The 15763-nt window shown below is 37.3% G+C and overlaps 1 protein-coding gene and 2 pseudogenes across 2 annotated transcripts in view; 1 reads left to right on the top strand and 2 right to left on the bottom strand.

The window, feature by feature from the left end:
* HTR2C (5-hydroxytryptamine receptor 2C) overlaps positions 1-15763 on the bottom strand; it is a 257668-nt gene that overhangs the window by 51011 nt on the left and 190894 nt on the right. The window lies entirely within an intron of this gene.
* Positions 9835-12302, top strand: LOC113610984 (mitogen-activated protein kinase 6 pseudogene; annotated as a pseudogene).
* On the bottom strand, positions 14503-15026 carry LOC113610987 (ferritin light chain pseudogene; annotated as a pseudogene).

Here is a 15763-nt window from a genome sequence, read left to right as displayed (position 1 = left end):
AAAAAAAAAAAATTAAAAAAAATATATAAATAAAACACATTAAAAGGATCATACACCATGATCAAGTGGGATTTATCCCAGGGATGCAAGGATTCTTCAATATACACAAATCAGTCAATGTGATACACCATATTAACAAATTGAAGAATAAAAACAATATGATCATCTCAATAGATGCAGAAAAAGCTTTTGACAAAATTCAACACCCATTAATGAAAAACTCTCCAGAAAGTGGGCATAGAGGGAAGCTTCATCAACATAATAAAGGCTATATATAACAAACCCACAACAAACATCATTCTCAATGGTGAAAAACTGAAAGCATTTCTTCTAAGATCAGGAGCAAGACAAGGATGTCCACTCTGGCCACTATTATTCAACATAGTTCTGGAAGTCCTAGCCACGGCAATCAGAAAAGAAAAAGAAATAAAAGGAATACAAATTGGAAAAGAAGAAGTTAAACTGTCACTGTTTACAGGTGGTATCATACTATACATAGATAATCCGAAAGATGCCACCAGAAAACTACTAGAGCTAATCAATGAATTTGGTAACGTTGCAGGATACAAAATTAATGCACAGAAATCTCTTGCATCACTATACACTAGCAACGAAAGATAAGAAAGAGAAATTAAGGAAACAATCCCATTTACCAGTGCAACAAAAAGAATAAGATACCTAGGAATAAACCTACCTAAGGAGGTAAAAGACCTGTACTCAGAAAACTATAAGACACTGATGAAGGAAATCAAATATGACACGAAGAGATGGAGAGATATACCATGTTCTTGGATTGGAAGAATCAATATTGTGAAAATGACTGTACTACCCAAAGCGATCTACAGATTCAATGCAATCCCTATCAAAAAACCAATGGCATTTTTTACAGAACTAGAACAAAAAATCTTAAAATTTGTATGGAGACACAAAAGACCCCGAATAGCCAAAGCAATTTTGAGGCAAAAAAACAGAGCTGGCAGAATCAGACTTCCTGACTTTACAGTATACTACAAGTCTACAGTAATTAAGACAATATGGTACTGGCAAAAAAACAGAAATATAGATCAATGGAACAGGATAGAAAGCCCAGAGATAAACCCACACATCTATGGTCAACTAATGTATGACAAAGGAGGCAAGGATATGCAATGGAGAAAAGACAGTCTCTTCAGTAACTGGTGCTGGGAAAATTGGACAGGTACATGTAAAGAATGAAATTAGCACACTCCCTAACACCATACACAAAAATAAACTCAAAATGGATTAGAGACCTAAATGTAAGACTGGACACTATAAAACTCTTAGAGGAAAACATAGGAAGAAAACTCTTTGACGTAAATCACAGCAAGATCTTTTTTGGACCACCTCCTAGAGTAATGGAAATAAAAACAAAAATAAACAAATGGGACCTCATGAAACTTAAAAGCTTTTGCACAGCAAAGGAAACTATAAACAAGACGAAAAGACAACCCTCAGCTGCTGATGAGGGTGTGGAGAAAAGGGAACCCTCTTACACTGTTGGTGGGAATGTAAATTGATACAGCCACTATGGAGAACAGTATGGAGGTTCCTTAAAAAACTAAAATAGAATTACCATATGACCCCACAATCCCACTACTGGGCATATACCCAGAGAAAACCATATATCAAAAAGACACCTGCACCCCAATGTTCACTGCAGCACTATTTACAGTAGCTAGGTCATGGAAGTAACCTAAATGCCCATCGATGGATGGATAAAGATGATGTGGTACATATATACAATGGAATATTACTTAGCCATAAAAAGGAATGGAATTGGGTCATTTGTAGAGACGTGTGTGGACCTAGAGACTGTCATACAGAGTGAAGTAAGTCAGAAAGGCAAAAACAAATATTGTGTATTAACGCATGTATGTGGAATATAGAAAAATGGTACAGATGAACTGGTTTGCAAGGCAGAAATAGAAACACAGATGTAGAGAAGAAACTTATGGATACCAAGGGGGGAAGGGGGGATGGGTTGAATTGGGAGATTGGGACTGACATATATACACTACTATGAATAAAATAGATTACTGATGAGAACCTACTGTATAGCACAGGGAACTCTACTCAGTGGTCTGGGGTGACCTTAATGGGAAGGAAATCTAAAAAAGAGGGGATATGTGTATACGTATAACTGATTCACTTTGCTATACAGTAGAAACTAACACAACATTGTAAAGCAATTATACTCCAATAAAAATTAATAAAAAATGAAGGTTCCTGATTTCAAAAAAAAGAATAAGTGAGGAACAACAGAAATGGTAAACAATCTGGGAAAATATAATAATTATTTTTCTTAAATCTTTAAAATATATGTGACTGTCAAAAAGAAAAATTATAAAATCATCTGAAGGTTCTCAATGTATATAGATGTACTCCATATTGCAATTAAAACAAAAAGGGGGAGCGCCAAGGGGACGATACGGTTGTAAGTTTTTTATATTCACTTGAAGTGAATAAAGTACTAATTATAAGGAAATTTTGACAGATTAGGTATGTATATTTCAATCTAAGAGGCAATCGCTAAAAAATTGTACAGAGAAATATAGTAAAACTTCAACAGATCAATAAAAATGGAATACTAAAATGAAATGTAGAACCCACCAAATAATTCAGAAATAGAAAAAAAGGAATGAAAAAGTGAAGGGATAAATAGAAAATAATAAAATAGCAGACATAATTACAAACAAATTAATAATTGCATTAAATGTAAATGGTATAAGGTGTAATTTGTATCAATTTAAAGAGATAGCCATGTTGGATTAAAAAGAAGAACAATAATACTATATGCTGTCTATAAGAAACCTACAAGTTTAAATACAATATGGATAGATATATAGTAAGAGAATGGAAAAAGGTAAACTATGCAAACACTAATCAAAGAATGCTGGAGTTGCTATATTAATATTAGACAAAATAAATTTCAGATCAAAGAATATTACTAGGGATAACAGAAACCATTTTATAGTGATAAAAGTGTCAATTCGTCAAGGGAATATAACCATAGTGAACATTTATGCACCTAATAACAGAGATTCAAATTTCATGAAGCAAAAAAAAAAAGAAAGAAAACAAAAGTACAATCACTATATATATATGTATATATATATATATATATACACACACACACACACACACACATATATATGTACAATGGACCATTGCTTCATCTTTAAAATAATGAAATTAAGATACATGCTACAACATGGAGGAACCTTGAAGACATTATTCTTAGTGAAATAAGCCAGACACAGAATGATGACTCCACTTATATAAGGTTTGTAAAATAGTCAAATTCACAGAGACAGAAAGCAGAATGGTAGTTACCAGGGGCTGGGGGAAGGGAGCAAGAGGAGTTATTGTTTAATGGGTACAGAGTTTCAGTTTGGAATGATAAATTCTGGAAATGGATAGTGGTAATGGCTTCACAGCAGTGTGAATATACTTAATGTTACTGAACTGTATGCTTAAAAATGGTTAAAATGATGAATTTTATGATATGTATCTTTTCCCTAAAAAAGGAAATAGCACTTTTCTAGCCACCTTAGAAGCCCTTCCATGTGCTCTGACCCAATTGTAAACCCTTCTCCCCCCCAAATTAACCACAGTCCTGGCATTTACAGTAACCAGTAACTTAACATTTCTTTATAGCTCTATCAATAAAGTGTGCATTCCCTAGGGGAAAAGAAGCACAATCACAATTATACTTTGAGATTTCAACATCTTTTCCTCAGTAATTAACATAACAAGTAGACAGAAAATCACCAACGATATGAAAGAACTGAACAGCACTAACAACAAACTACAACAAATTGGCATTTACAAAACACTCTAACCAAAAATAGGAGTATACACATTCTTTTCAAGAGCTCATGGAAATTGATTGGGAAACAACACATCCTGAGCCATAAATTAAATCTTAAGGAATTAAAATAATTGATATCATATAATGTATATTCTCTGACCATAACAGAATTAACCTAAAAATCAGTAACAAAAAGATATCTTGAAAAAGTCAAAGCATCTGGCAATTAACACAGGTCTACACAATCCATGTTTCAAAAAGGAAGATAAATTAACTTAGAAAATAATTTGAACTAAATGAAAATTAAAACATCAAAATTTGTGTGACAGTGTTAAAGCAGTACTCAGAGGGAAATTACTAACATTAATGGTTTATTTTAGAAAAGAAAAAATATCTCAGATCCATGATCTAAGCTTCCATATTAAATGGACAAAGAAGGGTAAAAATTAAATCCAAAGTATCAGAAGAAAGGAGGTAATAAATACAAAAGCAGAAATCAATGAAATTGAGGAAAGACAATAACAGACAAAATTCAATGAAATGAAATATTGGTTATTTGAAAAGATTGATAAAATTGATAAACTTCCAAACAGACTGAGGGAGAAAAATAAAACTAGAAGACACAAATTATCATTATCAGTGATGAAAGAAGAAATATCTCTGTAGACTCCATAGACAGGTATAAGGGAATTATAATTATAAACAATGGTTTGCCCATAAATTTTGTGGGATTTTGGGGTCCTTAGACATGAAATCACAAATTTCCTGAACCATGAACCGAGGCCAGAATTTCAGTGGAGAGTGTGCTGCTGAGAATAAAATAAAATAAAATTAAATTAAATTAAATTAAAAGGATACAAGAGCTCTGAATCCCCAAACCTGAGTCAGCCTTTTCCTTAGCCTAACATTGGCCCACTTGCACTCTTTGAAGACTGCCAAAGCCAGGGCAGTTTACTGGAAACTTAACCCAGATTTGAATGCATAGTGAATAAAGCCTTTTTAGAACTCCAAAGTCTTTTGAGATGGCCAGGTTAATGTGGACCTTAATTAAAGTCTGGAAAACTCAATGGCATCCTAGGCTGTCGCTCAGGTTGATGCTATTGACAGAATTGATTATCAGCAGCGTCTCCTATACATCAGTAATTTTCATATACAGGTCCATAGTGAAATTTTCAGTCTATGGAGAAAATTGAGAAGGTAAGTATGACAGTGTATTTTTAATAAAGCTATATTTATTCCATTTAAATATATTTTAGTTAAATAAATTAGTCCAATAAATATATGGACTTATTTTTATTCTGAGATTATCTTCTCTAGAGAATCCAGAAGTAGAAGAGTCTAGCCCATAAAATTCAGTAAAGCTGGATTTTGCTTTACTATTTTATTCCTTATCCCATGTTTTTGAAGGGCTCAGCCCTGTTCTTGATGTTTCCTATCACCTTGCCTTTGATGGAGTCTCCTGGATATCATTGGATACTGCATCTTACATCAATTATTTCTTCTAAATGCTTTCGGGGAATGCCACTAACTTTCTCCCTTGGAATCACACCCACTCCCTTGCAACTTGATTCTTCCCCGATACTAGACTGTGTTTGCACCCACTTGAACTTGATTTAGAATTACTGGATCTTCTCTGGGCCACTGCACCCAAATCTCCTGCTTCTGAAGTTGAGACATTTAAAAAAGTATTACCTTGACACTCAGACCTGAAATTCTGGGATGCTTTTTAGGCTATAACCTTTGCTTCTCTCTGCAGTAGGAATTAAATTCTCTCTCCCTCTATCTACTCTGTCTCTGAGCACCCTAAGTAAATATGTCCAACTACTATACTCACCTACCTTGGTGTAGTGCTGAAAGGAGGAGGTGCAATTCTGGAGGCATTACCTGTATGGCTAGTGGAGTTGCTGGGAACTCTGCAGGTTCTTCATCTGGCTACTATTGTTCAATAATTTCCTACTGGCCCTGAGCTTACAGATCCACTCATACACCCACTGTGTCTCATGAGCCAAGGTCATAGAAAACAGTACTCTATCCTCTAATGAAGATCTGTCAGAATGCCTTTCTAGTGATGTAGCTTAGCATCTGTACTTCCTTGACACGTAGATTTTATGGTTCTTCAGTGAGGCTGAGTGGTGTTTCTGGTATATGTCCTGATGATGTGGGCGGTCTGGTATGTCTCGACGATGTGGGCGGGGAGATGGGACATCCTACATATGCAACCAGCCAGCCCCCTCTTAGTATAAAATAGGGATTTCCTGGCAGCACTATGCAGGATGTTCAACCTCCCCACCCATGTGACTGTTAACTGCTGCATCATGAAGTTCCTTCCAGTTTCTGTCAAAGGGCTTGTCGCTTGATGTGTCTTTGTGTGAACCATTTCAGGGAGACCTCTTCCAAGCTGGTCTTCTGTTCCCGATGAACTGGCTGTGATTACTAATGGCCTACATGATCTAGAAGCCTGGTAACTAATAACCCACCTCTTACTCAAACTTAAACCCTGTATCTCTAACAATATACTTTTCCATCAACTTAAATAAAAAGAGAAAATTCTCTTGACATAGATGCCAAGATATATCATGGATTACAAACACTCTCCAGTTCCACTTCCAATTTTGTCGACCCTTACTAAATAAATACATAAACCTCTAAATTATATAAGCCACTCTAAATAATATAAACACAGACTTCTTATATTACAGTAGAGGCAATTCTATTGCTAGAAGAACCTAGATGGGCTGCATACATTTATCCCAGTTATCCCAGTTGAAATTAACCCTCTTATATGTATCACAAGTTATTTGCCAAAAACATAGGTCTAGAAGCATCATCCTGAGACTCGCTGCTCTGTGGCTATGCAGTCTGACTACCACATCCTGAAATAAATAACTTAGCTAAAGACAGATTCTGTCGGCCTCGTTCTTCCAGCTGAATAAATTTTGCATTATGTACTTTCCTATCTCAAGCCTCTCAGCTCTGAGAACTTTTCTACCTGTAAAAATTCGTGAACCTGAAGTTCCACCAGGACCAGACACCTGAAAGGCTCAATATGATGTATAATATCTTTTTGAATAACACCCTGGATTTGTTTCCCTGAAATAGTCCCACAACCCATCCACCCTGGAGCTTTCCTTATGATTTGCAATTGAGCTAGTTCCTTTCAAGTTGGCTTCAAGTCTTTCCCTATGGGAATATGGCAATGATTTCCATGTCTCTGTTTATATTTTCTCCAGAGAATGGAAGACTCAGCAATTTTATGGATCTTGGGTGGGAAAGGGAGAAGGACAAAGAAGAAATGATGAGTGTTTTCCTGGTGCTTTCTACCTAACCAAGTATACATTAATGAAAAATTCTGCTATTTGTACTATGTGGCTCTACCCTAGCACAGTAGTGCGGGAAAAAGAAAAGATAGAGGTAAGAGAATAAGATATTATTGTGGCTTTAAATTTATGCATCTAGATTTTTTGGTTTTGGTTTTGGTTTCATTTTAATACATTAAGCACACCCATAATCTGGTACTTTATATTCAAAAGAAAAAAAAAGCCTATTTGACTGTGTCATTTATGTAAGGTGATTGCTAATTCAACAGGAGAAAATATATTTTTTAAAAAGTATCTGGTATTCATAATTTATCAAGTCTTGATGATACTAGCAGGATTAAATTTTGGTAATTCTCCTAGGTACTTGAATGATAAATATGATGACCACCCCATCATTCTAATGTTCACTAAAGACCAAAGTAAACCTAAAATGTTCTTTTGAATAATGCTTTTTTATATTAATCCTTTAAATCTCTAATAACGTATTCGTAAATACTAAAATGCACATTTTATTAAAGATTAGTATTCAAGTAATGAATAACTTATCCCTGACTGAACAATTTATCATTTGAAATTTTTGGATCAATGTTTCTAAATTTTTGGTGGCTACTAGTTAATTTACTATTTGGGAGGATACATTTTCTACAATATATTTAAACTAAAGATATAGGACAAAACCTGTAAAATCAATTTACTTTTTTTTTTTTTAAAGAAGATGTTGGGGGTAGGAGTTTATTAATTTATATATTTATTTTTGCTGTGTTGGGTCTTCGTTTCTGTGTGAGGGCTTTCTCTAGTTGTGGCATGTGGGGGCCACTCTTCATCGCCGTGCACGGGCTTCTCACTATCACGGCCTCTCTTGTTGCGGAGCACAGTCTCCAGACGCTCAGGCTCAGTAGTTGTGGCTCACGGGCCCAGTTGCTCCGCGGCATGTGGGATCCTCCCAGAGCAGGCCTCGAACCCGTGTCCCTTGCACTGGCAGGTGGATTCTCAACCACTGCGCCACCAGGGAAGCCCCTCAATTTACTTTTATCTTAAATTTATATACTAGTATTTACTAAAAATCTAGTCAAGTCTAAATTAATAGCTACTGATACTAGTGTCAACAACATGCTGCCAGGTATCAGGCAGATTTCTTAAAGCATGGAGTAGCAATCATGATTTTAGAACACTCAAAGTAGCTACGTCAAAGAGACACCATCTACAGCCTTAATTAGAGCACCCTAGTAACTGCTGTTTGTGAATTTGTAACCCATACCCATATCTGCTTTCTCTAGTTAGTGATCCTTTTGATTACTTGCAGTAAATACCCAAGGCTTAAAAATATTCAGTACATCTCCAAGTGAACTCCAGGTATTAACCTTGAATGCCCCCATGACCTCCCTTCTGTTACATCATAGGTTGAAACCAATACTTATTCACTGCCTTTCATATGTCCAATTTCAAACATCCCCACATCCTAAGTTTTAGTAAAGCTTTTTGGTTTTTATTTATTCCCTGTTCAAACAGTTTACTCTGCAGAATGAGAATAGATTAAAAGTTACTGTGGGGCTTCCCTGGTGGCGCAGTGGTTGAGAGTCCGCCTGCTGATGCAGGGGACACGGGTTCGTGCCCCGGTCCGGGAAGATCCCACATGCCGCGGAACGGCTGGGCCCGTGAGCCATGGCCGCTGAGCCTGCGCGTCCGGAGCCTGTGCTCCGCAACGGGAGAGGCCACAACAGTGAGAGGCCCGCGTACCGAAAAAAAAAAAAAAAAGTTACTGTGAAATTTTAATTAACAGAAAACGGAAACTCCTTCTAAAGCTTCTTAAAGGGGAAAGGAAAGCAATATTGACATAGAATTCCATAGCTAAAAACAAACTATATTTTACATATATATGACTTATAAAGTTGTGGTTTACAATTAAAATATTGCCATTTAAAAAATTTCCCTAAAACTTTCACAAATTTGCTTTAAAATAACACAAAACCGTGCCTCGGAGACGCCACCGCCAGCACAGCCGGAGACCTGAGCCGACACTGGGGGCTGTCCGTGGGCCCCGCACTCCCTCGATGAATCGTAGAAGTCCCGTTGTATCAGAGTAAGATGGACGGTAGGTTTGATTGTGATTGTGGTGAGCTGGAGCCACCTGGTCACTAACGAAAGACATTTTGTTAACCAACCGCCCCCAGAGCTTCCTGTTGAAATATACAGCAACAAAGGAAGAAAAGAAGCAAAACGGAAATAGTGCTTGCCAGCACCTTAGAATGATGCTGCTCAGGACCAGTCCAACACTGAATGTATCTGCACTGCGAGGAGAATGTTCATAGAAGCCTGTTGTGTGCATATTTATTCACATTTTTGTTAAATGTTAAATCCTTCAGCACAGTAAATCTGAGTGTCACTTCATTCCGTTTGAGTTTCTTGAGTGTTTTCTTTAAATGTCTGCAGAGTTGCTGCCCCTTTCTTCACCTATGAGTACTGCAATCTTTTTAATTCTCAGTATGAGTAGAGCTTTTTGAGCTTTAAATCTAAGGGGAACTCAACAGGCCTGGTTGGCATATGCAATGAAACCACCTTGCTGTGGAAGCAAAATTATTATTTTTTCTACCTTTTTGAAAGATCTTTCCTTCTGATGCCAATTTTCTTCCTTATTTACACAAGTTCAACAATTTGAAAGGAAGAGGCAATAGTAAGGGTTTCAAAATGGCAGAGAAATTTAAAAGTCTCATGAAATCTGGGCTCTAGTTATATGAACTTAAAACCATTGGGTTGTGGAGGCAATGGCTTGGTTTTTTTCTGCTGTAGACAGTGACTGTGACAAAAGAGTAGCCATCAAGGAAATTGTCCTTACTGATCCCCGGAGTGTCAAACATGCTCTACGTGAAATCAAAATTCTTAGACTTGACCATGATAACATTGTGAAGGTGTTTGAAATTCTTGGTCCTAGTGGTAGCCCGTTAACAGATGATGTGGGCTCTCTTACCAAACTGAACAGTGTTTACATTGTTCAGGAGTACATGGAGGCAGACTTGGCTAATGTGCTGGAGCAGGGCCCGTTACTGGAAGAGCATGCCAGGCTTTTCATGTATCAGCTGCTACGTGGGCTCAAATATATTCACTCAGCAAACGTACTGCACAGAGATCTGAAACCAGCTAATCTTTTCATTAATACTGAAGACTTGGTGCTGAAGATAGGTGACTTTGGTCTTGCATGGATCATGGATCCCCATTATTCCCATTAAGGTCATCTTTCTGAAGGACTGGTTCCTAAATGGTACAGATCCCCACCTCTTTTACTTTCTCCTAATACTTATACTAAAGCCATTGACATGTGGACTGCAGGCTGCATCTTTGCTGAAATGCTGCCTGGTACAACCCTCTTTGCAGGTGCACATGAACTTGAACAGATGCAGCTGATTTTAGAGTCTATTCCTATTGTACATGAGGAAGATTGACAGGAGCTTCTCAGCATAATTCCAGTTTACATTAGAAATGACATGACTGAGCCACACAAACCCTTAACTCAGCTGCTCCCCGAAATCAGTCGAGAAGCACTGGATTTCCTGGAACAAATTTTGACATTTAGCCCCATGGATCGGTTGACAGCAGAAGAAGTGCTTTCTCATCCTTACATGAGCATTTATTCTTTTCCAATGGATGAGCCAATTTCAGGTCATCCTTTTCATGTTAAAGATGAAGTTGATGATATTTTGCTTATGGATGAAACTCATAGTCACATTTATAACTGGGAAAGGTACCATGATTGTCAATTTTCAGAGTATGATTGGCCTATACATAACAACTTTGATATTGATGAAGTTCAGCTTGACCCAAGAGCTCTGTCTGATGTCACTGATGGAGAAGAAGTACAAGTTGATCTCGAAAATATTTGGATGGAGATAGTGAAAAGTATTTGGAGGATCCTGCTTTTGAGACCGATTACTCTACTGAGCGTTGTTGGCAATACCCAGATCATCATGAAAACAAATATTGTGATCTGGAGTGTAGCCATACTGGTAACTACAAAACGAGGTCATCATCATACTTAGATAACTTGGTTTGGAGAGAGAGTGAAGTTAATCATTACTATGAACCCACACTTATTGGAAAGAACAAAGCAAAGAAAAATCTGATAAGAAAGGCAAGTCAAAATGTGAAAGGAATGGATTGGTTAAAGTCCAATAGCATCACAGCAACTTGCTGAAAAAGAAAGGGAAAAGAATCAGGGATTTGATTTTGATTCCTTTATTGCAGGAACTATTCAACTTAATTCACAACATGAGCCTACTGCTGTTGATGACAAATTGAATGACTTGAATAGCTCAGTGTCCCAACTAGAATTGAAAAGTTTGATATCAAAGTCAGGAAGCCGAGAAAAACAGGAAAAAAGAATGGCCAATTTGGCTCAGTTAGAAGGCTTGTACCAGTCTTCTTGGGATAGCCAGTTTGTGGGTGATGGGGAGGACTGTTTTCTCATAAGTCAGTTTTGTTGTGAGGTAAGGAAGGATGAGCAAATTGAAAAGGAAAACACTTACCCCAGTTACCTGGACAAGTTCTTTAGCAAGGAAGAAGATATTGAAATGCTAGAAACTGAGCCGGTAGAGGATGGGAAGCTTGAGGAGAGAGGAAGTGAGGAAGGATTTCTGAACAACAGTGGGGAGTTCCTCTTTAACAAGCAGCTTGAATCCATAGGCATCCCACAGTTTCACAGTCCAGCCGGATCACCACTTAAGTCAATGCAGGCCACATTAACACCTCCTGCTATGAAATCTTCCCCTCAGATTTCTCATAAAACATACAGCAGCATTCTGAAACATCTGAACTAAAACACTCAGCAGGCATTTCTTTTTGTATTCTTCATGAAATGTGTTTGTCTTTGTTATTACTAGTGTTTAAGTCATTTTTTTACTTGAATCAGATGGTGTCATTTAGAAAGCATTTTTTTCTTGGTTTTTAAAATCCAGACTTTTTTTCTACATGTGAGATGGTTTTCATTTTAACTGGCATGTCATTTGCACACAAAAATAAAGAATAGAGCAAAATAATGCAATGCGGGAGGAGACAAAAGAAATGCACTAAGACAAGTAAAAAACATTCTCTCATGGAACAATGATCTGTTTTACAGGAAACAAAAATCTTGCCTTGAAATTTACACAGTGAGACTGTACATAATTGCATGAAAATATCTATTTTTTTCTTAAAATATTTTTCATTCTTGAGTATTTCCAAGTTTTTCCTACTGTACACATTTCTTAAAAACACATACCAGCAGCAACTGAAAATGAATGACGAATTTGGTACATGTGTTATCTACCTCAAGGTAACAGAAGTATGTGGCAAAACATATACTACCCATAGTGCTTCACAATATGCACTTCTATTTAGCCAGCGTTTATTGCAGTATTCTTAATAAGATTCACTCACTGTTTATAAATGTTCTAGTATGCGTTCTTTATAGTGAAGTGTTACTACATCACATCTTATTTATTTTAGCAAATCAATATATTTTCTGTATTTAATTATAAAAAGTTAACTTAGTTTTTGAAATTTATTTGCAAATACACTTTTTCCATTTGGCACTGTGGTTTGTTGTCTACTTAGCTGAATATATGTCAGCTTATCCTAAGGCTGTCCATGTACTTAATTTACTTAAGTATTCATTTTAAGTAAAGCGCTCACTGTGTATAGGAATTTGCATTTTGGAGTTACTTGATCTATCTACAAAGAAAAATTAGAAATTACTTTATTATAAAATGCTCCTAGAAGTCTTAATTGTGTTTATTTAAAAAGAAAACTGTAATGTTCGACATGTGTGCATGGAAGTAATTAAGGTACATAATTATTGTAGTTTAAAAGTTGTACATGATAAGACATATTTTGTTTCTATTGTATGTTTTTACTGAATGACCTATTCCCCATCCCAAGGCAAGCATGAATAAAATTAGGTTAAATGTAAAAATAAACAAAACAAAAACCCCCACAAAACCAGTGACAATATGTTTCAGGAGCCAAGTATTGAAGTAACTACTACATTGTATAATAGGCATGTTCTTTTCAGAGTAATACATTACTCAAATTATTAGTATGAATTGTTAATATGATAGAAATATATTGAAATGAATTTTAGGAGAATTGGTATATTTTATTAATTTATGGATTTATTCTCTTCCTTGTTCCAAAATAAGTTTAAGGTGTTTTACTGATGTGGCATTGATTTATGTATTTAATAAATATTAAGTTCTTAATATATAGTAGGTAGATGGAGATAATGATACAGAAGGCAAACATTATACTTGTTCTCATGATTTTATAGTATAGTGAGAAATATTATAAGATGAAAAACTAATTAAATAAATTAACTGGACAAAAGAAAAGCACACATGGAGTAGAAGGGCATTTTATTTTTTTTCACATGCAGCAATTAAGAGAGAAGAAAGCCAATGGAAAAACAAAACAAAACCAAAAAACAAACAAGGAAAAACTTGGGATTTTCAAACGGCATCTTAAACCAGAGAATGGCAAACATTTTCTGTAAAGGGCTAAGTAATATATATTTTAGTCTTCGCAGCTACTCAACTCTACTTTTGTAGGTTGAAAGCAGCCATAGGCGATCCTTGAAAGAATGGGTGTGACTGTATTCCGAGAAAAGTTTATTTATCAATATCAGTAGTCACCAGGATTTGGCACATGGATGTAGTTAGCCAACACCTGACCTCAAGGGCTAGGAAGGGGGAACTGAGGTGTGGTTGAGGATTGACGGAGATGATTCAGTATTTTTTTTTTTTAGTAATACAACTTTATTCTTAAAATATCATTTTTTTGTTTCAGAGCTAAATACTTTTCTGAATTTTATTTTATTTTTTTATACAGCAGGTTCTTATTAGTTATGTATTTTATACGTGTTAGTGTATATATGTCAATCCCAATCTCCCAATTCATCCCACCAACGCTCCCCGCCCGTCCAGCTTTCCCCCCTTGGTGTCCATACATTTGTTCTCTACATCTGTGTCTCTATTTCTGCCTTGCAAACCGGTTCATCTGTACCATCATTCTAGATTCCACATATCTGTTTTTATCACAAAAGGGGTTGGATTTTGTCAAATGCTTTTTTGAGTCTATTAAGGTAATCAGGTAGTGTTTTTCCCTTTATTCTGTTAATAAGGGGCATTATATTGATTGATTTTCACAGGTTGAACCAACTTTGCTTTTTTTTTTTTTTTGCTGCCAAAAGCTTTATTGTTTCCATTTGGTCCAAGGCTTGGGAGAGGGCCCCAGGGTGGTTACAAAGCCCTAGTGGCTGCAGAGACGGGCTTCAGGCAGAAGCCCTGACACCAGGGGGGCTCCTCAAAGGCTTCTAGGCTCTGGAGGCTCCTAGTTGTGCTTGAGGGTGATCCTTTCAAAGAGATACTGGCTGAGCCCAGCCTGGGACCAGCCAGCCTGTGGAGGTTAGTCGGGTGGTCGCCATCTGCTTGATGAGTTTCAGCTGCTCCTGCAGGAAGCGGCTCTCCAGGAAGTCACAGGGGTGCGTGTCTGCGCGGGCAGAACCCAGGGCCTGCGGGTCCGCAAGGGCCTGGCTCAGGCTCTTCTCCATGAGAATGGCGGCTTCCATAGCGTCCTGGGTTTTACCCCACTCATCTTGGGACGGCTTCTGCGCTCCTGGAGGAGGGTGCGGCTGCTGCACTGGTTTTGCATCTTCAAGAGACGTTGGGCGCCCTCCTGCTTCTCCTTGGCCAATTCACAGAAAAAGTGGCCCACGTTCTCCAGAGCCACATCCTCGCGGTGGAAACAGAAGTCCAGAGAGAGGTAGGTGTAGGAGGACCCAGATGCATGTCAACTGGGCGGTTGATGGCAGCCTCTACCTCAGTGGAATAATTCTGAGGAATCTGGGAGCTCATGGTTGATCGGTAATACGGAGTTAAGCTCAAAAAATGGCGTTGGCTGGTCCCGAAAGCTGAGGGTGGCTGAGTGGCTGATTCCGAAAGTTGCGACTGGAAAAAAGGTTGGAGGGTGGTTGGAGGCTGGAGCAAGGGGCGTCCCTCGGTCTGTTTTGCCCCAACACTGTTGAAGCAAAAGACAGATCCACAGGACTGCCTGAGCGGCTTGCCCCAACTTGGCATTTCTGGGATAATACCCATTATATCGGTGTCCAACCTTTTTCATATATTTGCTAGTATTTCGTTAAGGATGTTTGCATCTATATTCATACAGGATATTGATTTATATATTTTTTTCCCTTATGCTATTTTTGTCTGGTTTTGGTATCAGGATATTATCAGTCTCATACAAAGAGTAGGGAAGAATTCCTCTTTTTAAAAAAAAATTTTTGAAAAAGTCTTTGAAGAATTGGTGTTAATTCTTCCGGGGAACCACCAGACATGTCAAATAATGACAATTCTCTGGAAATGAGGCTCTGAAGGAGTGTGCTAACTCTGTTCCCTCTGGTAGGTATTGGGCTGCTAGTTTGCACTGAGATTGCAGGCTCTTGGTTTTCAAGGCTACCCCGGAGCCTGAGACGGGTAATGAAATAGGGCAAGTTAAAATGCTACAGAGACTGCTGCTCTTAGCAAAATTCAGTCATTTTTTTTTGAATAAACACTCCCTGGATTGCTTTGAGCTTTTAAGTAACTTCCAG

Source organism: Aethalodelphis obliquidens, unplaced genomic scaffold, assembly GCF_003676395.1.
Source record: "Aethalodelphis obliquidens isolate GAN/ISIS:26980383/991018 unplaced genomic scaffold, ASM367639v1 scaffold66, whole genome shotgun sequence".
In the NCBI taxonomy this organism is placed as follows: domain Eukaryota; kingdom Metazoa; phylum Chordata; class Mammalia; order Artiodactyla; family Delphinidae; genus Aethalodelphis; species Aethalodelphis obliquidens.
This window is presented reverse-complemented; position numbering and strand designations above follow the sequence as displayed.